The following is a 26,310-nucleotide window of genomic DNA, read 5'->3' on the forward strand; positions in this document are numbered from 1 at the left end:
AACCTAGAGCACCTGCCATCATTATCAAAACAAACACCACGACTGGAACTAGCTGGCTCCGTCGCGCTCTGAGCCTGGCTCACCTGATCCGAGGCACCTCCATAATCAGCAGTTCCAACCCTCACGAGCTGACAGTTCAGGGGGAAAGGGAGACTGCGCCTGCTGCGGTGCATCGTGTCCAGGCCGTATGTTGGCCTCGCGGCCCAGCGGCCCCCCCAAGGGCTGCAGCCTCACAAGGGCGATTGTGCGTTCATTCCTGTCCTGTCGGCTCCCCCCACCCTCATCCTTCGGCTCCCACTCAGGCCCCTGCACGACGCCCCGCAGGCGCCGCACCCTCGGCAAGGAGGCAGCGGCCACAGAAAGGGCCCGCAGAGCGCCGCGCTGCCTTCCAGCCTTCCGGGCACACAGGTGCCCGCCCTTCCCTCACTCGCTCGCTCCAGGCGGCCTCCCCAGAAGGAGGCAACCCTCCACCTGCGAAGGGAAAGCCCCGGGACTACCCCCCCCTCCTCCCGGGCAGGAGAGTTCCCATCGCTTCCCGGCGGCAAAGGTCCTCCCCGGGTAGAGGGGAGGGACCACCTGGGTCGGGGGCAGGGCAGGGAGCAGGGCCCTGGAAGGGTAAAGCCCGGGACAGAGAGGGGCTGACGCAGGCTACGCTAAGAGCGCTGAGAAGTCTGAGGAAGGGCCGGGGGCGGTTAGCGTCCAAGCGAGGGCCGCGGGCGGAGGAGGGGGAGGTCCAGACTAAGGCCAAGGAGGGAAGAGACGATTCGAGCTGAAGCCACGGAAGAGCAAGGAAATGAATCTAGACTGAAGCCACTGGAGGAAGGGTTGACTGGGGTCCAGACTGAAACCATGGAGAAGAGACGGAGAGGGACAGAGGCCTAACCCGAACCACAGGGAGGGGAGCCCAGCCTGGGCCATTAGAGGGAGGAACGATGGCCTACCCCGGCCGTGGGGATGGGGAAAAGGAACCTAGCCCGGGTCGTGGGCAGGAGGAAGGAGGACCACCCCTGGGTCACCGGAGGGGGTGCCTGGCCTGGACCACCGGTCCAGGAGAGTCTAGCCTGGGCTATGGGGGAGACTCGCCTGACCGAGAAGCGGAGAGTGGGACTCCAGCTTGAGCCAAGGGCGGGGGCTGGGAGAGGGAGGCAGGGTCGCTGCCCAGCCCAGCTGCCCGTGCCGGCAGCCCCCTCCTGGGCAGCGATGGTGTCCACCTGGGTCCGGGACCCCGCCCCTCCCCCACCCGGGGGACCCACCCTGCTCGGGCCGGGGGCTGTGGGGGGGTGGCGGGGGCAGAGGAGACCCGGGCTCCCGCGGGGCCCTCGGGGCTAGGAGAGAGTGACGTCGGGCCTTTACCATGGTGGCGGCGGCGGTCCCGGTCCCGGCGTCTGTGGCTCTCCCCCCCGCAGCAGGGCCCGGCGCTTCCACTTCCCCGGGTGCCCAGGAGTGAACATCCGGGTCAGCGCCCCCCTCCCCCCGCGCCGGGCCGCCGCCACCTTCCTTCCCCGCCCCGGCCGGGCCCGGGCCCGCCCCCACGCGGCCGGCTCTCGGCCAATGAGCGCGCAGGGCCGCGGCGATCGCCAAGTATGGAGCGCGGCGCGGGGGGAGGAGCGCAGAAGGGGGAAGTGCAGGGCGGGGCCTGCAAGCGGGGCGGGGCGCGGCGCGGCGGCCGGCGGAGTGGGCGGGCGGGCCGGGGACGCGAGGACTGGGCGGGGAGGGGGAGCTTCCGCCCGCACCCACGCCCCACCTCGGGCGCTGGGGCTGCGGAGGCGGGGGCGGCTGAGGGACCGTGCGCGCGGACCTCCCGGGCGGGGACGCGGAAGGCGCTGGGGCTGGGAGGGGTCAGGCCCTGCCCGCCCCGCCGGGTGCACGCGCGCTCTCCCGCGCGGACCCGGAACTGATGCTGCCGCCGGGCCGGGCCGGCCCATCCCGGAGAGAGCGGCAGCGCGAATCCAAGGTGGGGGTCCCCGGCGCTACGTGGGGAACCGGGAGCAAGTCGCTGCACCTGAGCCCGATCTCTAAAAAAGGAGTCTCGGGCCACACCACTCCCTCACTGAGCACCCACTATATACCAGGTCCTGTTCGAGGCACCGAGAGAAAGCAGAGGTGCACAACACAGGAAGATGCTCCCAGACTACCTGCTGCAGGATAGCTGTGTGGACCGCGCAGGTAGAGATGAGAAAACTGGATTAGTAAATGCTAGGCGTTTGCGAGATGTGCTACAGAGAACCAGCCCATTTGCCCACTCCACAGAGTGACTCAAAGTTGTTTTTTTTTTTTTTTTTCCTTTCTCTCTCTCTCTCTCTCTCTCTCTCTCTCTCTCTCCATTCAACAAATAGCTGTTGAGCTTGGTCTAGAAGGCAGGAGAACCGGGATTATGACCTTGCTGATAATACTTGCCCTGCCTGGCTTGCTCACTCTCGTGAGATTCAATCAGGTCACCTGTGAGGGGATTGTAAACTGTAAAGGGTTGCGCAAATGGCGGAATTAGACCACACACAGGGCCGTGTCCTAGGCCCCCAACCTCAGGGAGCTCATAGTCAAGTAAAAGCTGCCTTTGGCATAAAAATCGGTACAAGTACGTGTTTAAGGCTTGTATTATGGGAATTCAGAGAAGAGAGTGGGATTTAGGAATTCTTTCACTTGGTAACCATTTATTGAGCACCTGCTGTGTACTGAGCACTGTTCTGGGTTCTAATGAGAGAGCAGTGAACTTGACAGTCCCAGTCCATGCTTTTGCAGAGCTTCAACAGTTGGAGAGGATACCATTAGCTACTAAGTAAACATAGTGTCAGGTGGTGATGAGAGATGTGGAGGAAACTCAGGGTGAGGGAATTGGCAGGCAGATTAGGGAAGTCGGGCCCCACAGAGGGCTAATTTAGAAAGTAACATTTGATCAGAGGGAAGCACAAGAACCAGCCAAGGGCACAGACCCAATGGGGACAGTCCCTGGTGTGTTCATGGACCAAGGAGATCAAGGTGGCTGGCCCAAATTGAGCAGGAGACCAGCAGAAGCCAAGGTCAGAAAGACACCAAGCTGTGACAGGATCAGGCCTAGGCTTGAGAAGGATCAGGAGGCTGCTGTGTCCTGAAGGGACTGTAAGGGGCTAGGGCCAGTAGAAAGCTATTTAAGGCATGTATTACTTAAAAAGCACTTAAATGGGGTTCATTATGTGATGAACACTGTTAAGCACTTTACAAATAGTAATTCATTTAATCCTGAAAACAGAGGCCGGAAGCGGTACACCGAAAGTCACACAGCAGGGAGCAGAAGGTGCTTACACCAGGGTAGTAGGGGCAGAAGTGGCAAGGGAAGATCCCATTCTGGATGTTTGTTGATGGCTTGGTGGTGGGCGTGAGAAGGAAGGAGTCAGGGATGATGCGAAGATGTTTAGCTTGATCAACACCGAAAGAATTTGCCTTTTGTTGGTCTGTGGAAGATTATAGGAGAAGCAGGGTTTGTTTTTGTTTGGTTTTGTTTTGGTGGGGGAGGATAAGAGTCAGTTTGGGGCAAGTTCTGTCTGAGATGCCTATTGGAGATGGGCATGGAAATGTCTAGTAAGTAATCGGACACGGAAGTCTGTAGCTGGGGAAGAGGTTGGAGTTGCTATGAGAACTGTCAGCTAATGATAATTTTAAGGTACTTAAGGGTGCAAGACATCTAGATGAGATCACTTAGAAGGTGAATGGAGGGGCGCCTGGGTGGCACAGCGGTTAAGCGTCTGCCTTCGGCTCAGGGCGTGATCCTGGCTTTATGGGATCGAGCCCCACATCAGGCTCTTCCGCTATGAGCCTGCTTCTTTCTCTCCCGCTCCCCCTGCTTGTGTTCCCTCTCCCGCTGGCTGTCTCTATCCCTGTCGAATAAATAAATAAAATCTTTTATAAAAAAAAAAAAAAAGAAGGTAAATGGAGAGAGAAGAGGTCAAGGTGGTAAAGAGGAACCAGCGAGGAGATGGAGAAGGCATGACCTGGGAGGTAGGAAGAGGACCAAGAGAAGATAGTATCCCCCCTTGAAGCCGGGGGATCAGGGCATGAGGGTTTGGGAAAGAAAGAACTCTTGAACCGTTTATTTGTAGAAAATAAGATTGACAGGAAACCTTGCTGTTCAAAATGCGTTACCTGTATATTCTCATCTGATCCTCACTGTGAGATCAGTGCTATTCGTCCCATTTCCCAGATGAGGGAACTGAGCCACACAGAGGTTAAGTCCCTTGCTCGAGATCACTTAACTAATGAGTTCAAAGCCAGCCAAAGCCCACATGCATAACCCTAGGTCTGATCCCGTTGTTTCCCTGCTCGAAATGTTAAGTTCCCTGCTCTGAAAGTTCAGTTATAGACTAGGGCCCAGGGGCAGGCTACACCATCTCTCTCATGCAGCCCCGTTTCTGCTTCTTTGGATGCACCTGCTACGTTCCTTCTTTGTGGCCCTGCATTCTCAGCTTGCTTATAGCACTATTCCCTCAACAGTTCAGCCTGCGTGGGGTCCATCCCGGTGGTCTCTGTCCCTTTCTCTGCATCAGCTTGCCCTATTAACCAGCAAATTATTTTTGTGTTTCGTAGTTCAAATCCCAACAGCATCCAATGGCCCCATCTCATGTGTTAACGATGACAGCTCATTGGAAAGGTTCCGGGCTGGTCCACAGAATGGGTCCCCACAGGTTGGATGCCACCCATGACCACTCAACCGTTGCCACACGCACGGGGACCATGGGCATTAAACATGGTTGCCTACCAGGGGCTGTGGGTAGGCAGACAGGCACCATAAATATTTTTAGTACTGTTTCTCCTCCCCTCCTCTTTCAAAAACCCAACCCCCCTTGAAGTTCATGCTATGGTATTTTCCACCTGCCACTCCTCCTTTTTGCTCTCATGAACTAACCTTCTCCCCTCCTGTACATTTTTTTATGACTTCATCCATACACATAATCCGTCAGAAATAGTATTGACTCCTCACTGATTTCTTCCCTACCAGTGAGTTTTTCCTTCCTTCCACCCCGGGTACCCACTCCCATGGTCTTACCCTGGCCTTGCTCTCACCCATAATTGCACTGTCTCAGAAAACACAATCTCAAATATCTCAAGTCTGACTTTAACCTCATTACTCTAGTACCCCACGCAGACATTTCTTCAACCTCGTCAAGCCCTGCAAATCATTGACTCTGCCAGATCCTTGTACTTATCCTCCCTCTCATGCTCACTTCCCTCCTCACCCAGCTTAGTGATGATCGCTCACTCGCCTCCTTGCAAAAACCAGTAAGCCTTTGCCCCTCTCTTTTCCTCTAACTTGTGCAACTCTGGTTAAGCCCAGCTATTCTCCTATACCCGGCCTGCATCGGAACATCTGAACATTGCTGGGAAATGGAAAGTGACCAGTGTCACTTTAGTTTGATGTCCACAGATTCCAAATGAGCCCTGGCTAGCAATCCTCCTCGACTTCCCCACCATATTCAGTTCCCCTTGCTCCTCTGCTAGGGTGACCTTTCAGTCTTCCACCCTGTCCCCTTCTCATGCTTTACGTGAAACAGATGCGCTTGCCTCATACTTCACAGACATGAGAGAATCAATCAGAACCCTCTGCTCTACCAACCGCTCTGCCCCTTACCCACGTTCTCTGCCTTCCGGCTTTGGAATGAAGCGTTTGTGCACCTATCAGAGCTGATGTCTCCACTCGCACCCTGGATTCCTCTTTCCTTAATCATCAGTTTCTCCCTCTATACTGGATCATTCCCACCCACTTAACACACCCCAATATCTTGTATTCTAAAATAAAAGTTTCAGGGCTCCTGGGTGGCTCAGTTGTTAAGCGTCTGCCTTCGGCCCAGGGCGTGATCCCAGGGTCCTGGAATCGAGCCCCACATCAGGCTCCTCCGCTGGAAGCCTGCTTCTTCCCCTCCACTCCCCCGGCTTGTGTTCCCTCTCTCGCTGGCTGTCTCTCTCTGTCAAATAAATAAATAAAATCTTTTTTAAAAGATAATAAAAAGTTTCAACAACAAAAATCTCCTTGATCCCAAGTCACCTTACAGCCACCTCCCCATTTGTTTGCTCCCCTTCACATCACAACGTTGTGAGAGTTGTCTGCTGTTCACACATCAGCTTCAATTTCTCAGATCAGTCTGGGTCCAGCTTCTGCCTCCACCCGCCGCCTGGAAACTCCATGTTGCGGAAGCCAGTGGTCACTATGCGGTCTCAGCTCACAGCTGACCCCTTGGTGCTTGCTGCATTGGCCACTCTCCTTGATGCACGTCTCTTGGTGGTCTCGCCTCCTCTGAGTTTCCTTTGATGCCTCCTTTTCTGTATCTAAATGCACTTTTGGTGACTATGGGTCTTCAGCACCTAGAACATAATAGGTGTTCGGTGGAGGTCAAAGAAATGAGGTCATCATATTGACATCATAGGATGGATTATTGAGTGAATACATGGACCAAGAACTACCAATAAAGCATGGTTACTTTTAAATGAGTGTTTACTATGGGCTAAGCTCTTTCCATGTATTGCCTCACTGATTCCTTCCAACAATCCTTTATTGTTATTTTATAGGAAAGGAAGTGGAGGCTCAGAAATGACTTGCCTAAGGTCACACAGACAATGCATGGATGAATCCGTCCTCGCTCTGGTCTTTCTGACTCAGAGTCTATTCTGAGAATCACTAAATTGAGGTCATACGTAGGAAAGTGCTTTGTCGGTGCCAAAAGATGATGCCACTACATCCCAGCACATAGCAAGGCAACTTACGCATAGTAGGTGTCCATAAGGGTTTGCTGAATTCAGACAGGGTGGGAGGGAGGCCCCGAGCCAAATTGTACCATCACCCAGGGAAAGAAGAAACAATCCTGAGAATCTCAGAGAAACTGCCTTCCACTGTATGCTGAATCTTTTGTGACACTCATCGGGACACATGAAAGCAGGCATTACCCAGAAGCTTGCCCAACACGGCTTCTCTTTTTCCTTCTGCAATTAAGTTCCCACAGCTGGAAATGTTAGGCTCATAAAGGCACACGATCCTAGGGGGCTGGGGCTCACTCAGCAACTAAATCACCTCCAATTTAACAAGCCTGGGCGTGCTTCCTGAGTTGGGGATCTTCTTGGATTACTAACAGTGGTTTTAGATGTTTTACCATGTCTTTGGAGACACAAGAGAACCCTAGAATTAGTCAGCTTTTAACCCCTCACTATGCTGAATTCTATAGACAACGGGGGTAAACCCCATTCTTTGAATATCCTACAGTTTCAGTGGGATTCAAGGATCTTGTTACCAAGAGTATCAGAAGGAAGGAACTCCACCTGGTGATTCCACCTTCCCCATCATTCAGCTGGCTCAGAGATCACTTCTGGGCTATCTCCCACTTATGTATACTCTCTCTTTTCTACAACTCAACCCTTTCTCATTCTCAGACCTTTAGTTTGGGTAGAGTTGAGCCCACTCCCTGCTCCAGAGGGGAGAAATCCTGATTGGCTGAAGCCAAAGGATTGGCCTTGCCCATACTTATCAGTTTGGAGATGGGCCCTTACCCTAAGTTGGGCCACAGTGCTTTCTGCAGAACAATAATCATGATAAACTTGCATGAAGGGAGTTGGTCCATCAAGTAAGTTTGGGAAATGCTGTAGACAATATTTCCTCTTGGGGATTCTATGTTCGCAGGAACCTTACACTTCAATCATGGTGTCTCTTCACGGATTGTTCAGCTACTCCCTCTCGACTAGGTGATTGCTGTGCTTTTAAACATACCTAAGTGTCTCCCATCTTATGTTTAAGGGGGAAAAAAAAGAAAAGAAAAAGCCTACATGAATGCCACACCCCCTCTAGCCTACCGAGCATCTCCTGCCTCCCACAGCTACACAGCTGTCAGGATTTCCTCTCCCCACTTCCTAACTTTCCATTCTCTTCCATCACTCCTCCACTGAAATGCCCCCAAGGTCACCATACCTCCATGTCAAAACCACGTGGGCTTTGCTCAATCCTCACCCCCTCTGACTCCCCAGGATAATTTGATACTGTTGGTCACTTCTTTCTCCTTGAAGCACCTTCTTCCATTGGCTTCCATGACATCTCGGAACTCTCCTGGTCTTTTTTTTTTTTTTTTTAAGATTTTATTTATTTATTCGACAGAGATAGAGACAGCCAGCGAGAGAGGGAACACAAGCAGGGGGAGTGGGAGAGGAAGAAGCAGGCTCCCAGCGGAGGAGCCTGATGTGGGGCTCGATCCCATAACACCGGGATCACGCCCTGAGCCGAAGGCAGGCGCTTAACCGCTGTGCCACCCAGGCGCCCCGGAACTCTCCTGGTCTTAATCCTACCTCTATGACTGTTCTTTCTCTGTTCTTTTGCAGACTCATTCTCTTCTACACAACCTCTAAATGACAGGGTCCCTTGAGGCTCAACTGTGGGCTCTCTCCTCTTATTTTGTGCCCTCTCCTTCGACAATCTCAACCATGCTCCTGGCCTCAGTCATGAGCCCGCCCCTGAAGCTGGCAGGGATGGGGACCTGATCATGGGGGAGGGGAACTGTTTCCCTGGTGATGGGGGAAAATTGGGGTACTGTTACAAAAAGAAAGAGAAAGGGGGGCGTCTGGGTGGCACAGCGGTTAAGCGTCTGCCTTCGGCTCAGGGCGGGATCCTGGCGTTGTGGGATCGGGCCCCACATCAGGCTCCTCCGCTATGAGCCTGCTTCTTCCTCTCCCACTCCCCCTGCTTGTGTTCCCTCTCTCGCTGGCTGTCTCTATCTCTGTCAAATAAATAAATAAAATCTTTAAAAAGAAAGAAAGAAAGAAAGAAAGAAAGAAAGAAAGAAAGAAAGAAAGAAAGAAAGAAAGAAAGAAAGAAGAAAGAAAGAAAGAAAGAAAGAAAGAAAGAAAGAAAGAAAGAAGAAAGAAAGAAAGAAAGAAAGAAAGAAGAAAGAAAGAAAGAAAGAAAGAAAGAAAGAAAGAAAGAAAGAAAGAAAGAAAGAAGAAAGAAAGAAAGAAAGAAAGAAAGAAGAAAGAAAGAAAGAAAGAAAGAAAGAAAGAGAAAGGGATGCTGGGGAATAGGAAAACAACAACAACAACAACAACAACGAAAGATGGTCATAGAGCCATGCATTCTGGGTAAGCTCATGCCAAGCAGTGAAACAGGCTCCCTTTGGGTCTCAGAGATTTCTTGTCGTTGGAACCCTAAGCAGGACTGGGAACAGGCAAAACAAAATCCTGATTTCCTTTGAAGACAGAACACTGTGTGGTTTATAGAGGAGGCAGTCTTGGCTAGACAGCTTAGATCAACTTTTTCCACCCCTTAGCATCTTGAAAGAACATGTAGCAAGAACTGGGAAGGTAAACAGACACTAGCAATCCACTTCTTTTTTAACACATCCCCAAAGTCAGTGCCAAGAGGATATTTTAGTCTGAGGTTAGACGCCATCATCTTAGGGCTTTTGTTTTGGCTTTTCTAGTAGGTACCTGGGAGAACTCACAGCTGCCTTCTGCTGGACCAGACCTATTTGTATTCTGACCATCTGTGGGGTCTTGCTCAGAGTTACAGAAAGGCCTCTCACATGTGGGCCAGCTGTTGGACTTTTTATATGCGTATTTGGGAGAATTCATGTTTAGTTTATTAAGCTGGCCAGCCAGCCGCCCACCATGCTTGGGATGGACCTCTACAGTGTGTCTGAAGCTGACCCTTCTTCCATGTAGTTTTCCTTGAGAATCCCCTCAAAAGCCGAGTTTGGGGCCTCCTGCTCTGTGTTCCTCTGGAAACCTTGTACTCTGAATGCTTTTATATTTGCAATTTGCGCTCCCTACTTTCTGGGCTCCTTGAAGCAGAGGCTGTGAGTCCTCTCACTGACAACTAGCATACATAGTACCTGAGACATGATACTCTGTGAATGAAGCCCGTCAGACGGTGAGCCAGAGAACCTCCAAGCAGTTGTTCCGGTTGCAAACCTCAACTCCTCCAAAGCACTCATCCCCCATTCCAATCAGACACTGCAGTGTTGCAAATAAAACTAAACCAGACACAGAACTGACGTAGGAGCTGGTGTAGTGGCAGGACTGCGGGACCAGGCTAGTGAAATGTTGGAATAATGAATCAGAGCAACAACCAACTGAAAATTAAATGTTTAAAAATACCATTTACCAGGGCACCTGGCTGGCTCAGACAGTACAGCGCATGACTCTTGATCTCAGGGTCGTGAGTTCGAGCGCCATATTGGGTATAGAAATTACTTAAATAAATAAACAGGCAAACAAACCATTTACTGGGGCGCCTGGGTGGTGCAGCTGGTTGAGCAACTGACTCTTGGTTTCAGCTTAGGTCGTGATCTCAGGGTTGTGAGATGGAGCCCCACGTTGGGCTCTATGCTCAGTGCAGTGTCTGCTTAGCTTACGATTCTCTTCTCCCTCTATCCCTCCCCTTATGCTCGCTCTCACTCTCTTTCTCAAATAAATAAATAAATCTTTTTAAAAAGAACATTTACCATAGCATCAAAACACAAAAAACACTTAGGGATCCATTTAATTAAAGATGCACAAGTTCTGTGTACCCTGAAAACTAGAAAATATCGCTGAGAGAAATTAAGTTGCTAAGTAAAGAGATGTACCCTATTCATGGATTGGAAGACCCAGTATTGTTAAGATGTTCATTCTAATGATCCATAGATTGAGGGCAATCTAATTAAAAATCCCAGCAGGTTTTTTTCCCCCTAGAAATTGACAAGCCAGTTTTCAAATGTATATGGAGGGACACGCAGGTGGTCAGTGGGTTAAACATCTGAGTCTTGATTTTGGCTCAGGTCATGATCTTGGGGTCCAGGAATCAAGCCCCGCTCCATGCTCAATGGGGAGTCTGCTTGAGGATTCTCTCTCTCCCCCTCCCTCTGCCCCTCTCTGCACTCGTTCTTGCTTCCTCGCTCTCTCTAAAATAAATAAATAAATCTTTTAAAAAATAAGGGAAAAAAATCAACCAGGTTTTTAAAAAATGGTATATAGAAATGCAAAGATCTTAGAATCTTGAGGAAGGAAAATAAAAGTTGGAGGATGTACACTACGTGATTTCAAGACCTACCATACAGCTGCAGAAATTGAAACAGTGTGTCGTTGGCAGGAGGATAGACACACAGATCAATGACCCAGAAGAGTCCAAAGTTAGATCCCACACAAACAGATTCAAATAATTGTGACGAAAATGCCAATGTAATTCAACCAGTGAAGAACAGTGTTTTCAATAAAGGATGTCAGAACAACTGAAGATCCATGTAAAAAAAAATGAATCTTTTTCGTTTTCTTAAAGATTTATTTATTCTTTGAGAGAGAGAGAGAGAGCGCGCGCACGTGCAAGCAGGGGGAGAGGGAGAAAGAGAATCTCAAGCAGACTCCCCGCTAAGCCTGGAGCCCCACATGGGGCTCCATCTCACGGATTGAGATCATGACCTGAGCTGAAACCAAGAATCGGACACTTAACCAATTGAGCACCCCAGGCACCCTGAAAACAATGAACCTTGACCCATACCTCACACCATACATAAACATAGACTCAAAATGCACATAGACCTGGGGTGCCTGGCTGGCTCGGTTGGAGGAGTGTGCAACCCCTGATCTCAGGGTTGTGGGTTTGAGCCTCACATTGGGTGTAGAGATTACTTAAAAATGAAATCTTTAAAAAAAAAATCTGAAAGTATCAAACTTCTAGAAGAAAGCATGAGAGAATCTTCATGACATTTGGTAGGCAAAAGTATTTTAGGATTACAAAGTGTACTAGCTACAAAAGACCCAATAAATCAGACCTGATTAAAATAAAACAATCCTGCTTTTCCAAAGATACCATTTAAGAAAAGAATTTCAGAGCCGCGTGAAGCATTATTTAACCTCATATAGGACTTTAAATTTTTTTCAAAAAAAAATGACATTCTCTTCACTAACACAAGCTTCAATCCTTCTAAATAAACAAACACAAATGTTATCTTTCTTTTTTGTTCAAGGGAATCGATGGAGTGCATAGCATAAGAGGACCGTTACTGAGACTGTTGACGCCTAGGACCAGGCTAGACCTGGTGACCTATTTATCTAAGGCAATTCATGCCATGATAGGCAGAAAGACTCCAGATTTTGGCCAAAAATTTCAAAGGCGGAGAAGTGATGGCAAGTATCTGGCCCAGCAGGTAAAGTGACTGAAAGTAGGGAAAATGAATCACCAAGTCTGAAGGCAGGTCCATGGGGAACAAAATACAAAGGACAAAAGCAGAGGGCACAGTGCGTCAGGCTGATTCAACACAGGGGCTCAGAGCAATGCCGGTAGCGATGTTGTCCATTTCCAACATTCATTGGTGCTGCCTGTTTTACAGCTGAAAACAGCCAGACAGGATCAGATATACTTGATCTGAGGCCGCAAGGTCTGGCCCCATTTAAAACCTATATGGATTGGGAAACTCTGATTGTCAGATTTCTCTGTCAGACGGCACTCCCTGGACAGCTGCCATTACAGTTCTGTTGGGCTTCACCTGGATGACTTTTCACCCTCTGCCCTGTGTGTACGTGCGGCCTGTGTGCATGTGCGCCCTGCGTGTATGTGTACCCTGTGTGTATGTGCACCCTGTGTGCATGTACGTCCTGTGTGTATGTGTGCCCTGTGTGCACGTGTGCCCTGTGTGCATGTACGCCCTGCGTGTATGTGTACCCTGTGTGTACGTGCGGCCTGTGTGCATGTGCGCCCTGCGTGTATGTGTACCCTGTGTGTACGTGCGGCCTGTGTGCATGTGCGCCCTGCGTGTATGTGTACCCTGTGTGCATGTACGCCCTGCGTGTATGTGTACCCTGTGTGTACGTGCGGCCTGTGTGCATGTGCGCCCTGCGTGTATGTGTACCCTGTGTGTACGTGCGGCCTGTGTGCATGTGCGCCCTGCGTGTATGTGTACCCTGTGTGTACGTGCGGCCTGTGTGCATGTGCGCCCTGCGTGTATGTGTACCCTGTGTGTACGTGCGGCCTGTGTGCATGTGCGCCCTGCGTGTATGTGTACCCTGTGTGTACGTGCGGCCTGTGTGCATGTGCGCCCTGCGTGTATGTGTACCCTGTGTGTACGTGCGGCCTGTGTGCATGTACGCCCTGCGTGTATGTGTACCCTGTGTGTACGTGCGGCCTGTGTGCATGTGCGCCCTGCGTGTATGTGTACCCTGTGTGTACGTGCGGCCTGTGTGTATGTGCACCCTGTGTGTATGTGTACCCTGTGTGTACGTGCGGCCTGTGTGCATGTGCGCCCTGCGTGTATGTGTACCCTGTGTGTACGTGCGGCCTGTGTGCATGTGCGCCCTGCGTGTATGTGTACCCTGTGTGTATGTGTACCCTGTGTGCATGTACGTCCTGTGTGTATGTGTGCCCTGTGTGCATGTACGTCCTGTGTGTATGTGTACCCTGTGTGCATGTACGTCCTGTGTGTATGTGTGCCCTGTGTGCACGTGTGCCCTGTGTGCATGTGCGCCCTGCATGTATGTGTACCCTGCATGTATGTGCACCCTGTGTGTATGTGTACCCTGTGTGCATGTGTACCCTGTGTGCATGTACGTCCTGTGTGTATGTGTGCCCTGTGTGCACGTGTGCCCTGTGTGCATGTGCGCCCTGTGTGCATGTGCGCCCTGCATGTATGTGTACCCTGTGTGCACGTGTGCCCTGTGTGTATGTGTGCCGTGTGTATGTGTGCCCTGTGTGCATGTACGTCCTGTGTGTATGTGTGCCCTGTGTGCACGTGTGCCCTGTGTGTATGTGCACCCTGTGTGCACATGTACCCTGTGTGCATGTACATCCTGTGTGTATGTGTACCCAGCATGTATTCTGCATGTGCAGGCCACGCGTTCACCTTTTCCACTTCTTCTTCCTGGGTGCATACATAGTCTGTGTTTCCCAGCACCCCTTGAGGGAGCGTGCGGTCATGTGACTGGGTTTTGTCCAATGGAACGTGAGAGGAAATGCCCTGAGCCACCTCCAGGTACGGCCACGGCCATAAATTGCCACCGGTGACCTGTGCCATACTCTCAATCTCTCTCTGTTCATCTGCTAGCCGAATGCAGAGGACGTGAGGGAGGACACCAACGTGGAAGAAGCCAGCATCCCCTCCCAGCACAGTGCACTGAAACATCCGATCAGACTATCTCAGGGAGAAAACAAACCCGTGTGGTCATAAGCCACTAAGAGTTGGGGGCTGTTTGTTTCAGCAGCCAGCATTATCCTGACTAATACAGGTCTAAAGAGCTGCCCGTGATAGCTTTCAATATAGCAGGAAATGATTGGGATGACCAATTGAAACAGGATTTCCCTGAAAGTGGGAAGGTTCCATCGGTATCTCAAGGTAGAGCCAGGGCGCGGGACAAAGATCACATGGCTACACGGATGGTGAGCCAGGGTTTGAACAGAGTTCTGTCTCACCCCAAAGCCTATGTCTTTCTCCCTCTTCCATATCACCCCAAGACAAAGAGGTGTCTAGAAGTTTTGAGTGGTGATCATAACAAGGATAGACCCTAGGGTTCTGTATCATTTACTCTCTGGCACGTTTGTGCTATATATTATCGCAAAGTTTCCACTACTTGACACAAGCCAATGAGGTTCACTCTAAGGACACCCTAGAATCCTTGTTTTTATAGCAACGTCATCCCCAAGGGCCCAAAGGTGGGTAGTTAAAATCATTCTCCATTTCCCTAGCCAGCAAACTAAATGTTAACCAGTCTGGTAAAAGTCTCTTGGGACCACGCCATAAACGTAGAGGTCTTCCTTCTCCATCCACTTCTCCCTTTCTACCTCCACCATTCCAGTCATAAACTGGGCTCTCTGTGGAATAAATGCAGTTTCTTTCTCCCTGTGATGTTGACAGGTCAGGCGGCTGAACGTCCATATCCTGGTTTCCGCAGCTATGAGAAGGGGGGTATCATACCTACCACATACAATTGTTGTGAGATTTAAATAAGATAAGCAGTCAGCTCGTGGCATATAGTATGTTATTCAGAGTTCTACTATTCGTTTTTATCCCCCACCCCGCAACAATCTTCACTGTTCTCACCAAACATCAAACGAGTCTTGGTATTTTATAAACACATTTGCCAGTCTTATGGTGTCCACACATTTTACACCTAGTTATGTCACCTTGTAGATCTGCGACCTTAAACTCCAAGTAGGCAGAAAACCCATGGTTGCTAAAGATTTGTGGATTCCATGACCACACAGTGAATTCATTATTCCAATCACAGTAAGAGATCATTGAGGACCTCCTATCTCATGAGCTTTATGCAAGGAAGCTCCGGGAATAAGACTCTGTGTCTGCCCAGTAGGACCATCAGAGAGATGATTTGAAAAGGCACGGTGGCTTATGATTCTTCAAAACAGCATTTTAAACACCTGGCTACAGAAATACCTGCCTATTGTAGAAAAATGACAGATAAAAGCACAAAAGAAAGAAAAATACCGAAGAAACCATCGCCATTGTCTTTTTAGAAGGTATCCTTTCGAACCTTTTTTGGGGTCTGTTGCACATATATAAATATTTTGCAAAAAATGGGATATTTTTGTAACCTGCTTTCCCCCCACCTAATACCACATCATGAATACTTTACACGTTATTAAAGATTCTCCTACGGCATGATTTTTAATGGTGCCTTAGTATCCATTGTATGGACAGATCATGATTTCTTTTTAAAGCAGCCCCCTCACGTTGTACAGTTAGGTCATTTCCAGTTTTTCTCCATTATTAGCAACAAACGTCTTTGTGTGTACTGCTCTGGTCACATCCCTCATTATTTCTTTAGAACTCACAAGTAGAAGTGAGCATCAAAGGACGGGCACATGGTCAAGGTCTTTCCTACCCATTGCCAAGTTCTCGATCAGGCAAGTCATACAAATTCACAACCCCACCGGCAGGGCATAAGAACGCTATAATGAAGGCTTTTGCCCAAGATCAAGATCATAAAAAAAAAACAATCGCGAAGATAAGCATTTGTACGGGCTCACCCCGCACCAGCTGTGTTTATTTGTTGAACTCTGTAGCCATGTTCCATGGACCAAACACTGAAGGTCCTTCAGATTCTTATTTATTTAGTGCCTCTTTCAACACCCTGAATCTCTGACCCAAGTTTTATCTGAAGGAAAGGAGATTTCTGGTAAATGTGTTTTCCAGTTTGGAAACTTAGCTCAAACACTTCCAGCCCTCGTCCCAGCGTGGACCACCTCTGTGAATCGGTCAGAAGGGGCTGCTCCTGACTTGGAGCTGAGAACTGAAGTGCTCATAAGCAATGAAAGAGCTGGTTTGGGGTGAAAAAGTCATGTTCCGAGGTACAAAGGAAAAACCAATAACAACCCAAGGGTTTGGAGTTTCATTTGACCTGCTCTGATAATATCGCTATGGTGATGGTCTCCATAAACAGTTGCAAAATAGCGAAGATGAAAAGCAACGAACCAGTTCCACCCAGGAGATCTGGAGTTATTTTAGGGATCAAGGCAATGTCATCTGGGGTAAAGATGGAATGCAAAATCTGTTCTTTTAATAATCATCCTCTTCTTTTGTGAGGCTGAACAAAGGCCTGGGCAAATCGGTCGTTTGTGCTGAAAGAAACGCTGACCCAGAGTCTTTGGGGCCGAGGGGGGAGCTCGGCCAAAAGAATGGAAATAATGGTTAATAACAGATGCTGGGATGATTCTTCTCACACCCTTGGCCTCTGAGACTCTGCTGAGCCTGGTGTGGAGTCCAAGGGTGGAACACGGGTGATGTTGTCAGGAAGGGCTGGCCTGGTTGAGAGGCTGGGATCGGGACCCCAGGGAACTGAGCTTGGTTGTCTGCCCCTGACCTTGATTTCTGAGCCAGAGGGGGTGGAGGGAAGCATCTTCAAGGCCACAGTTGGTCCCTGGGGCATCACCATCTGCCGCAGATGACATCTGCCACTCCCATCCTCATGCTGTTCTCTTTGAACCCCTGACTCAGCGAGTCCCAGTCCAAAAAGCGGAACTAGCTATTTTTTGCACCAAGAAAAAAAAAGTCAGGCAGTACACTTGCTGACTCCTTTCTGACCCTGAAACTCTTCTTCTTTGCACTTAACCCCTTGCTCTTCCTTATTCTCTTTGGTGCCTTCTCTTTCCCTCTCCTTCCCTCTCTCCCCCCCACACCTCCCCCTTCTGCTACACGGGAAGTTCCAAGGGAAGGGGTCCTTGTGCAGCTACGGAGGCAAGAATAGTGCCTGGCACGCAGAAGGTCCTCCTTAAGCACCAGCTGGTAGGAACCGAATTGAAAAGCCCATGCCTACCTTAAAGTGGATATTTCCCCAGCACATCTGAGACAATGGCTGCTTGTTCATTCACTCATTCACCAAATATTTATTGAGTACCTCCCAGGAACCAGAACTTCTGCGGGGGACTGGAGCTGCAGGGATGAGCAAGAGCGCAGGGTCTGTCCTTACACGGATTACGTTCTTGTAGATAGACCCTAATCCCTTGCAGCTGACCACAACCGTCACCCTATCACACAGCCCTCTCTGACCATTGGACATAAAATCACACTCCCTGTTTAATTTTTCTTCCCAGTACTTATCACAGGGCATATCTGTTCTTGGTTTCTTTATCAGTCTTCCCACACAAAAATGTATCCTCTTTGAGGGTGATTTGTCTCTGGTGTTCCCTGCTGAATCCCCAGCACCATGCCTAGCACACAGCAGGTGTTCAACAAATATAAGTTAAATCAATTTGCTCAATGCACTGTGCAGTCCTCTAGAACTTTCTAGCAGAAATCTCCAGGGAACGGGCTGAGAAGAACTCCAGGGAATCATAACAACAAATTACAACAGTCCAGGGCTTTACAGTTTATAAAGCAAGGGGGAGTCCGGGGGGTAAGCAGGGGCCTTCGCCCTCCTGATTGCCTCCTTGTAAAGTGGAAATAATGATGCCTACCTTTGGGAACTGTTGTGACATCTGGATAAGGACATGCTCACTAACCGCCCACCCTGGAACCTGGTACGCAGCAGGTGCTCTGTGCCTGGGGAGGAAAACTTGTTTCTTTATTATTTGAGCTGCATAATTCCACATGGACATTATTATTATTTGCCATTTAACCAACAAGGAAAACGGAGCTCACAGAGGCTTAAAGATTTGCTCTCGGTAGCTCAGGTGGGACTAAAACCCCCCGGAGGGGCCTTATCTGTATGCCCACAGCTGCCAACTTCGGAAGGAAAGTGCAACTTACCAGCACCTCCGAATTCGTCCTCTGCCCTCAGTTTGACGTTCCTGTTTTCAGTTGTCACACCACCCATGGCCGTGGGAAGAAAAGAGCTCTGGGAAGTAAGCTGAAGGGGAGGATTGTGCATTTGGTTAGTAGGTGAAGGACAGATCTCCCTCCCGCCCACCTCCCTAGCTTATCTTGCAACTTCCCCCAGTGCCTCCCCAAGTTTCCCACAGTTCCTACTCAGGGTCCCATAATCTCCTAGTATCCAAGCTGATGAGGATTCTGGTCCAATCAAGGGTGATGGGCCAAAAGACTCATTAGTATGAACAAATCAGGAAACTTCTCGAAATTTGGAGGTCCTCTGGCTAGACTATAAAGACTACCAGTAATTGAACTTCCTAAAAATAATTTTATATATATATATATATATATATATATTTTTTTTTTGTAAGAAGTGGGGGAGAGAGAATCTCAAGCAGATTCCATGCCCAGCATGAAGCCTGATATGGGGCTCAATCTCGTAACCCTGAGATCACGACCTGAGCCAAAATCAAGAGTGAGCCACCCAGGCACCCCAAACATAATTAGAATTTATTGTATTTTATTTATTTTTAATAATTTTATTTTATTTATAATTTTATATATACGTTATATATATATAATTTTATTTATAAGTTTTAAAATATATAACAGTGCTGTAATTCCTTGAACATCTCCTCAGTCTTAGGCAGTATGGGAGGCAATTTGCAAATATCCAACCCAGAAAGGTGGATATTATTGTTCCCATTTAATAGATTAAAAAGTTGGAGCCCAGGGAGATGGATGATCTCATCGGAGCTCACGTAGCTACCAAGCAGTGAAGGCTCAGGATTTAAATCCAGGTCCCCCTGCCTTCACAGCTAATGCTCCCCTGCCGCATAAAAATACATGGGGAGCACTGGGGAGTTACGTGCATCAGGACGCCTGTCCCAGCATCATTCCGAAGGAAATTGGAAACATCCTAAAAAATACAAAAATAAGGGGATGGTCCTATGAATTATAGTGAGTATGGCCAGTCGAATATTTTACAAATATTGAAAACGATACAAGGAATAATGATGACACAGAAAAGTCTTTATGATACACAGAAGATGTGGGCTGCAAAATATATGTCCATAGAGATTATAACTTATCAACGTGCAGGTGCAGAGAACTGAAAGGAAACCTATAAATATGATCATCACTGTGTGGGGAGATTTGGAAGGATTGTTTCCCCCCTCTAGCGACTAATCTTTCTGCAATGTGGTTAAATTACTTTGTAATTTATGGATTAGCAAAACAATTATCAGACACGGTTTTCCGAAGTCCTGTCGTTTGGCACACAGAGCCCAGAAACCAGCATGCATGGTTTCAAGTTGCTAACTAAATAGATGACTTTCCTTTACCAACTGTTTCAACCCTGGAGACCCACCTGCTCCCAAGTCTTAGCCCTTCTCGCTCGAGCTCCTGCCCACACAAGCGCCGGGTATCATTCTCACCCACCTCGGTGTCTGCCAATGCCAGCTTCCATCTACAGCTGTCCTGTCCAACATGGTAGCCGTGGCCACGTGGGGGCGTTTAAGTTTAAATTAATTTAAATAAAATAATTTGGTGCCTTGGTCTCCTGGCCATGGTCCAAGTGCTTGACCGTCACACTCAGCTAGTGGCTCCCGTAGTGGGAAGCACAGATATAGAATGTTTCTAACATAGCAGAAAGTTCTATCGGGTAGCACTGATCTGGACTGAACACAATCTCTTGAACTCTGAACCCCGGTCACCTGCTATCAGTGGACTGGCTGGACCATGACTTTCTCATCCTAAGGTTTTACTCTCTCATCCCATCTGTACTCTCCAGAGAGTTCAAGGGTCAGGGAAAATTAAGGATGGCCCCTCCCCGCTAAAAGGTGGGGGTCTCCCAATTATAGTTATTTGGAAGAGCTTTACAGAGTGAAGATCGATCAGGCAGGGTGGGAGAGAGGGGATGGTTAGAGTATAGCTTTTCATTATGAATGTTCTCAACAGAGCCATTTATTAATGTCCACTATGTGCCAAGCGCTGTACGTATTTTATTCTCGTTAATCCTCACAACCCTGCAGGATAGGTTTTACTCCATTATATACTATGAGGAAGACATTGAGGCTCAAAGAAGTAAAAAAAAAAAAAAAAAAAAAAAAAAAAAAAAAACAACTTGCCCAACTTCATGAGCCAGAATCCATACCTTCAGACACCACGGTTCACGCTCTTTCTATTACACCAATGTACCTCCGGGGGAGAGGAGGATTCCAAATCTCAGAGGATTCTCATTGGCCCTGCTTGTGTAACATGTCTGTCCTAGGACCAATCACGTTGGAAGGAAAGATCGGTGCCATATTTGGCCTGGCCTCAGTCATTGCCCACCACTGTACTGGCAGGGCGAGTGACCATCCGATCGAACCGTCTAAGGTTGGGGAAAGGTAGTTGCCAAATAGAAAGAAGGTTGGAGCACACAGAAACAATTGCTATTTGCTACTTTCACCCCACCATTATCATTGCCACGGGGCCTACCCACATACTGATCTCATTCATTTTCAGAATCATCTCAATGGGAACATCGATAACAATTACTACTTTTATCGAGAGCCTAGGTAACGTGCCATGTGCTTTTCCCGTGCGTTACAGTTGATCCTTATACTTGTACACGTTGTTCTTCAATGATGTTGCTATCGTTTTCTTACTCTGGGTAGAAATAGTAGATTTGATTTCCCGGACACTCAGACGTGACCCTCCTAAGTTCTCCGTGGTCCGTTTCCCACAGCTGGCCCACCCCTGCATTATGCACCGGACTAATTCAAAGCATCCATGTATTAAACGTCGAATCCTTTGATAGTTAAAGGAATAAGACATTCACACACAGGCTTCCTCATTAGGTTGGGTGCCAAGGGGCCAATTCTAAAACAGAACTCCATCTACACAGTCCAGCCGAGGGGCTGGATGGTTGACCGGAGGCTGGACCGGATGCCCTCCAGAGGGCCCTGGAGAGCTGAGAGGTCTGAGTTTCAATGGTCAGGGGAGAAGGAGGAATGTTCCCGGGCCATGGCTTCTCCTTGGGTAGAATCCAGCCTACACAAGAGCCGCTTGGGGCCCAAGTTGTCTAAGTAAACACTGATTCCTTGACGAGTTTCCAAAATCAGGAAGAGAGCAACTGTTTGGTTTGAACAGGCTGTGCTCTGTAAACCACCGCCTGCATATCACCAGGGCCCCATGTAAATATTTTAGCTACAGATTGGAAGAACACAACTTTTTTCGAAATCCCATCACTTCATCGCTAGGCTTATAATGAATTATGTGTTGTCTCTGTTGTTAGACTTAAAATGAATTATGTGTTATTTCTATTTATTGGGAGGTCCAATTCTCTAATTTGATTATCTTAGATGTGTCTCTACAGGGACTGTTGGGGTTTGGGAAGAGCCCAAGAAATAACATGCCACTTTTCCCTGCTTGAATTTGGAACAAAAGGAAGGGAAGACACAGGGATCAAGTAGGTAGAGATGAAATCATCATTTGAGGATCAATAGAGCTGATTATGGAGATGCTGGCTTTAGGTGTATGACTTCGGGTCTAATTCCTCCCTCCAGAACGAGGCTGACTTAGCCACCCAATGTGAGACAGTGCCACACTGGGGGAGACCCGTGGAGGAACAGAAGAAAGCCTGTGTTGCCAGAGGGAAGAAAGGAAGACGGCACTGAGCCAAGCATTCCCTGTGTCTTCTCCCAAAGCCACCAATCAAGGAAGCCGCCTCCTCTGGGAAACAGTAAGACGGGACCAAGGGCAGCTGAGAGGTTGGTGTAGTGGACGTCCTACCACATGGAATCGTGAAGCCAGAGAAAAGCATGTTCTCCACCAACAGACACCTTGACAAAGATGAGGACCTGGTCAAGGATCCCCCCCACCCCAGACACAGCCTCTTGGCAAAGATGACAACCGCTTGAATCAGAAAGCAGAACTTGATCTTGAAGAGAAAGTTTACCTTCAGGAGAGCTGCAGCAGTACTGGTAATCCTCAGGCCCCATTATAGGTAGAAAAAACGGAGACTCAAGTATCGTTCCCATTATTGCTTGGATCACCACAATGATATCACCTGCTGAGATGTCCACGCCACCCTCTGTCCAACAGCAGACAAGACCTATGTCACTAAAAGGGCACTGCATGGACTGGAAATTAGCACTGTGAATTTCAAACCTGGTCCTTTATAAGTTTCCTCTCTTGGGTATGTGGCGGAATGGGTTTCTCCGGGCTCGGCACTCTCTCTGCTCCTTCCCATTGTCACCCCTGGAAAGAGATGCGAAGGCAGGTCTTTTAACATAATGCCCCAAAGATCTACAAGAATCTATCAATATTGGTTGGACAGAAATAGGTCTCAGGTGCCTGGGTGGCTCAGCCCATTAAGCATCTGCCTCCAGCTCAGGTCCTGATCTCAGGGTCCTGGGATCAAGCCCCGCATCAGGCTCCCTGCTCAGTGGGGAGTCTGCTTCTCCCTCTCCCTCTGCCCCTCCCCTCTGCTCATGCTCTCACTCTCTATCTCACGTGCTCTCTCTCTCAAAATAAATAAATAAAATCTTTTTTTAAAAAAAGAAATAGGTCTCTTAGGCTTAATCACAAGGGGTTAGGCAGATGGAGCTGAGGGCTAGAAGATGAAAAAGAAAGGCCAAGTGGGAGAGAAGGTACACATGGAGAGCACAGAAATAGTGCAAGATGTCTTACACCATCCCCTTGACTGTGCAGCTGTTTGTGATTTTCTGGCTGCAGTAAGGTAGGGAACTTCCTGGGAGCAGACTTTAGCTGTCTCCCTCAGGGGCTGCTGGGTGTAAGGGCAGGGTTTTACTCACATGGCTTCACCGTCCTCAATTGCCAGTGGCCTCCCTACCAAATTCTTCTCTCCTCATTGATGACCAAGTCTTGTCCCTTCCTTCTCTGCAAGGTCTTTCTCCCATCTGTCTTATTTCTATTGCACTTTTCACTGACTCTCGATTGAACTTAATGGAAAAACTTCTCACCTAGACTTCCTGCCTTCATCACCTCCTGTCTGCACCTCCTGTGCTTTTCCTACCAGACCGAACTTTCTGAAAAACAGATCTGATCTGCTCAAGGCCCTCTGTTATTCAAAGATCTCTGCTTGCTCTCCATTGCCTGTAAAATAAAGTCTGAGACCCGAGATCTTCAGGCAAGTGTCCAACTTATCCCCTGCTGTTATCGTTCACACATCCTGCACATTAAGACAAGTATAGCTAAGTGAGTATGGAATGTTGGATTAGAAAGAAAGAGGTTGGGGGTAAACTGGACAAAAGAACCAGATTTGTAGGAACCCAGTAGGAAGGAGAAACCATTTGGCATTTTTAATATTTCCTGGGTCTTCCTAAATGTCCAACCAGAGGGGAATGGTGACGTATGAAATTTCTGCTTAGGGTATGTTATATACTTACAGTTTAAATTATGTTTACAGTTCAAAAACAGGATAATGTGCGTGTAAGAGAAACCATGGTACATTTATATGATACTTTACTATGAAGCTATCTAAAAATCAGATTTTGAAGAATACTTAATGAGATTGTAAAGTTAAAAAAAGTAGAAAAAAATGTATTATTGTAATGGTTTCCATGAAGAGAAAGCAGACTAGAATATATTACAAAAACATATAGTGTGTGGTAGGGTTATAGGAGACTTTTCATGCATTCTTTACACTTTTTTGTATTTTTCAAATGTTCTACAATAAGCATGTATTATTTTTTATTTTACAATCAGGAAAGAATCATGTTTACAAGGTTAGTCATAATATAAGGCAATGCAATTTGTTACAATGTTAAATTTAAAAGGCAGAGGACAAAATTACATAGAAAGACCTCAACTGTATTAAAAAAAAAAAAGTTTTGAAAACGCAGAAATAAAATACACTGAAACGTTAGCAGTGGTTGTCTTGGGGTGTTTTCCTTAATAGGCAAGTATTGTTTTTATTATGGGAGAAAACGTTTTATTTAAAAATTTTTGTGACACTGTATTAGTTTCCTTCAGAGAAACAGAATCAATAGTATTAATCAATTGACTATGAGGAATTACCTGTCAAAATTAGGGAGGCTGGTGAGTCCCAAACTTGCAGCATGGCCTGGCGGGCTGGAGACCCAGTGGAGTTGCTGGCACAGTTCCAATCCAAAGGCAGTCTGCTGGAGAACTCCCCTTTGCTTAGGGAGACTGGTGTTTTTGTTCTGTTCAGGTCTTCAACTGATTGAACGAGGCCCACCCACACTATGGAGGGCAATCTGTTTACTCAAAGATTAAAATGTTAATCACATCCCAAACAAAACTGACAGTTGACGTATAAAATGAACCATTTCAGACAGCATAACCATTAAAGCATTCTTGCCCCCAAATTTAATCTAACTGAATCTTCTCAATCTTCTAGATCTATTTATCAGTTTACATGAACAACAGGGGATGGAGGAACATAGTAAAAGACACTATGGGAAGGCGATTATCCAACCCAGTACAAAATAAATGAATGGCATAAAAAAAATCGAGGAATGGTGAGAGGTGAAAAGTGGCTTGAGAGGCCTATTGACTAAATGAGATGCGTGGGCCTTGTGTGGATCCCGAGCTGAATGAACCAGTTATAAAGGGACATTGATGAGAGAATCAGGGAAATCTGCACACTAACTAGATATTAGTTGATATCAAAGTTTTTTCTAATGTGTTAATGGTATTATAGTTATATTTTCTTTCTTTTTTTTTTTTTTTAAGATTTTATTTATTTATTTGACAGAGAGAGAGGCAGCCAGCGAGAGAGGGAACACAAGCAGGGGGAGTGGGAGAGGAAGAAGCAGGCTCATAGTGGAGGAGCCTGATGCGGGGCTCGATCCCAGAACACCGGGATCACGCCCTGGGCCGAAGGCAGACACTTAACGACTGAGCCACCCAGGCGCCCCTATAGTTATATTTTCTAAAACAAGAGGTCTTGTTTTTTAGAAATATGTAGTGAGGCACTTACAAATGGAAGGGTTTGACATCTGAGCTCTGCTTTAGGATAACCCGGCACATTTTGAGGGGGTATAGATAAAAAAGGGTCTTCCATACGTTGACAACTGTTGGTGCTGGGGGATGGGGGATCATTACATTATTCTCTCTACTTCTGTGTGTGTTTCAAATTTTCCATTAAAACATCCAATTTTTCACCTCTACTTTCAGCTAAAAGAATGAGAACAAGAATTACCTGTTCTGGAGCGTAGACATTCTTTTTCTATGTTCTTACTTTCTTGTAAAGGAGAACATCAGTGAGATTCTCCCAGCTCACAAAACTGCAAGTCGAGACCAGCATTCTCCCATAGAAACAGAATGCAGACCACAGATGTAATTTATAGTTTTCTAGGTCATATTAATGAAAGTGAAATGAAACAAGTAAAATCAATGTTAGTAACAATTTTACTTGACCCGATATTTCCAAAATATTATCCTTTCAACATGTAATATAAAAATGATTAATGAGATACTTTACACTCTTTTTTTTCATCCTAAGTCTTTAAAATCTGGCATGTATTTTAGACTGACAGCCCATCTCAATTTGGCCTAGCCACATGGCAAGTGTTCCCAATAGCCGCATGGGGCTAGGTGCCACCATATTGGACAGTGGAGGCTTACAGACTGGGCATTCAGGACTCTGGGATTTTTCTCTACCCTACTTCACATACGTGGTCTAGTTCTTGGGCTGGCTTCTTCGTGGCTGCATGAGGGCTGCCCATTGACACCAGAACGAGGTGTTTCTGGTTCACCATGAGTAGGACTGAGAACCTGGCAAACACCTTCAGATGTCTCACGGACCCGCATCGCCCCAGACCTGCCGTCCTGGAACCAATCATTGGCAAAGGGCACAGGATTGCCGTGATTGCATAGAGTAATCAGAGGCTTGGAGCTGGCATCAATTCCCTGAGTCTCACGGCTATTAATCAGCAGGAGAGGGATGTAATGGCCGTGGAGGAACCAAGCCCAAAGTCTATATTAGCGCAGGGTCTAGCACCCAGGAATACCACGCAGACTGCTCAAAACTTTCCCCACTACTCAGGGACAAGAGAACACAATTCCTTGATGTGGCATCTTTAATGACCTTTGCCACAAAGGGGTAAAA

The 26,310-nt window shown here is 47.7% G+C and overlaps 1 long non-coding RNA gene across 3 annotated transcripts; it reads right to left on the reverse strand.

Moving 5' to 3' along the window:
• Positions 1 to 5,958: 5,958 nt before the first annotated feature.
• LOC103666602 lies at positions 5,959 to 24,887 on the reverse strand. Of its 3 annotated transcripts, XR_569563.2 has the most exons (6): positions 24,255 to 24,887; positions 22,171 to 22,472; positions 18,168 to 18,267; positions 17,876 to 17,960; positions 17,236 to 17,351; positions 15,649 to 16,944 (listed from the first exon to the last, which is right to left on the reverse strand). It is a non-coding gene; the product is annotated as an uncharacterized LOC103666602 (long non-coding RNA). The 3 variants fall into 3 exon arrangements; XR_569561.2 differs by lacking the exons at positions 15,649 to 16,944; positions 22,171 to 22,472; positions 24,255 to 24,887 and adding an exon at positions 5,959 to 6,330 and having other exon boundaries at positions 18,168 to 18,545; XR_569560.1 differs by lacking the exons at positions 22,171 to 22,472; positions 24,255 to 24,887 and having other exon boundaries at positions 15,650 to 16,944; positions 18,168 to 18,545.
• Between the last annotated feature and the right edge of the window lie 1,423 nt (positions 24,888 to 26,310).

This window comes from Ursus maritimus, unplaced genomic scaffold, assembly GCF_017311325.1.
Source record: "Ursus maritimus isolate PB19 unplaced genomic scaffold, ASM1731132v1 scaffold_32, whole genome shotgun sequence".
Lineage (NCBI taxonomy): Eukaryota > Metazoa > Chordata > Mammalia > Carnivora > Ursidae > Ursus > Ursus maritimus.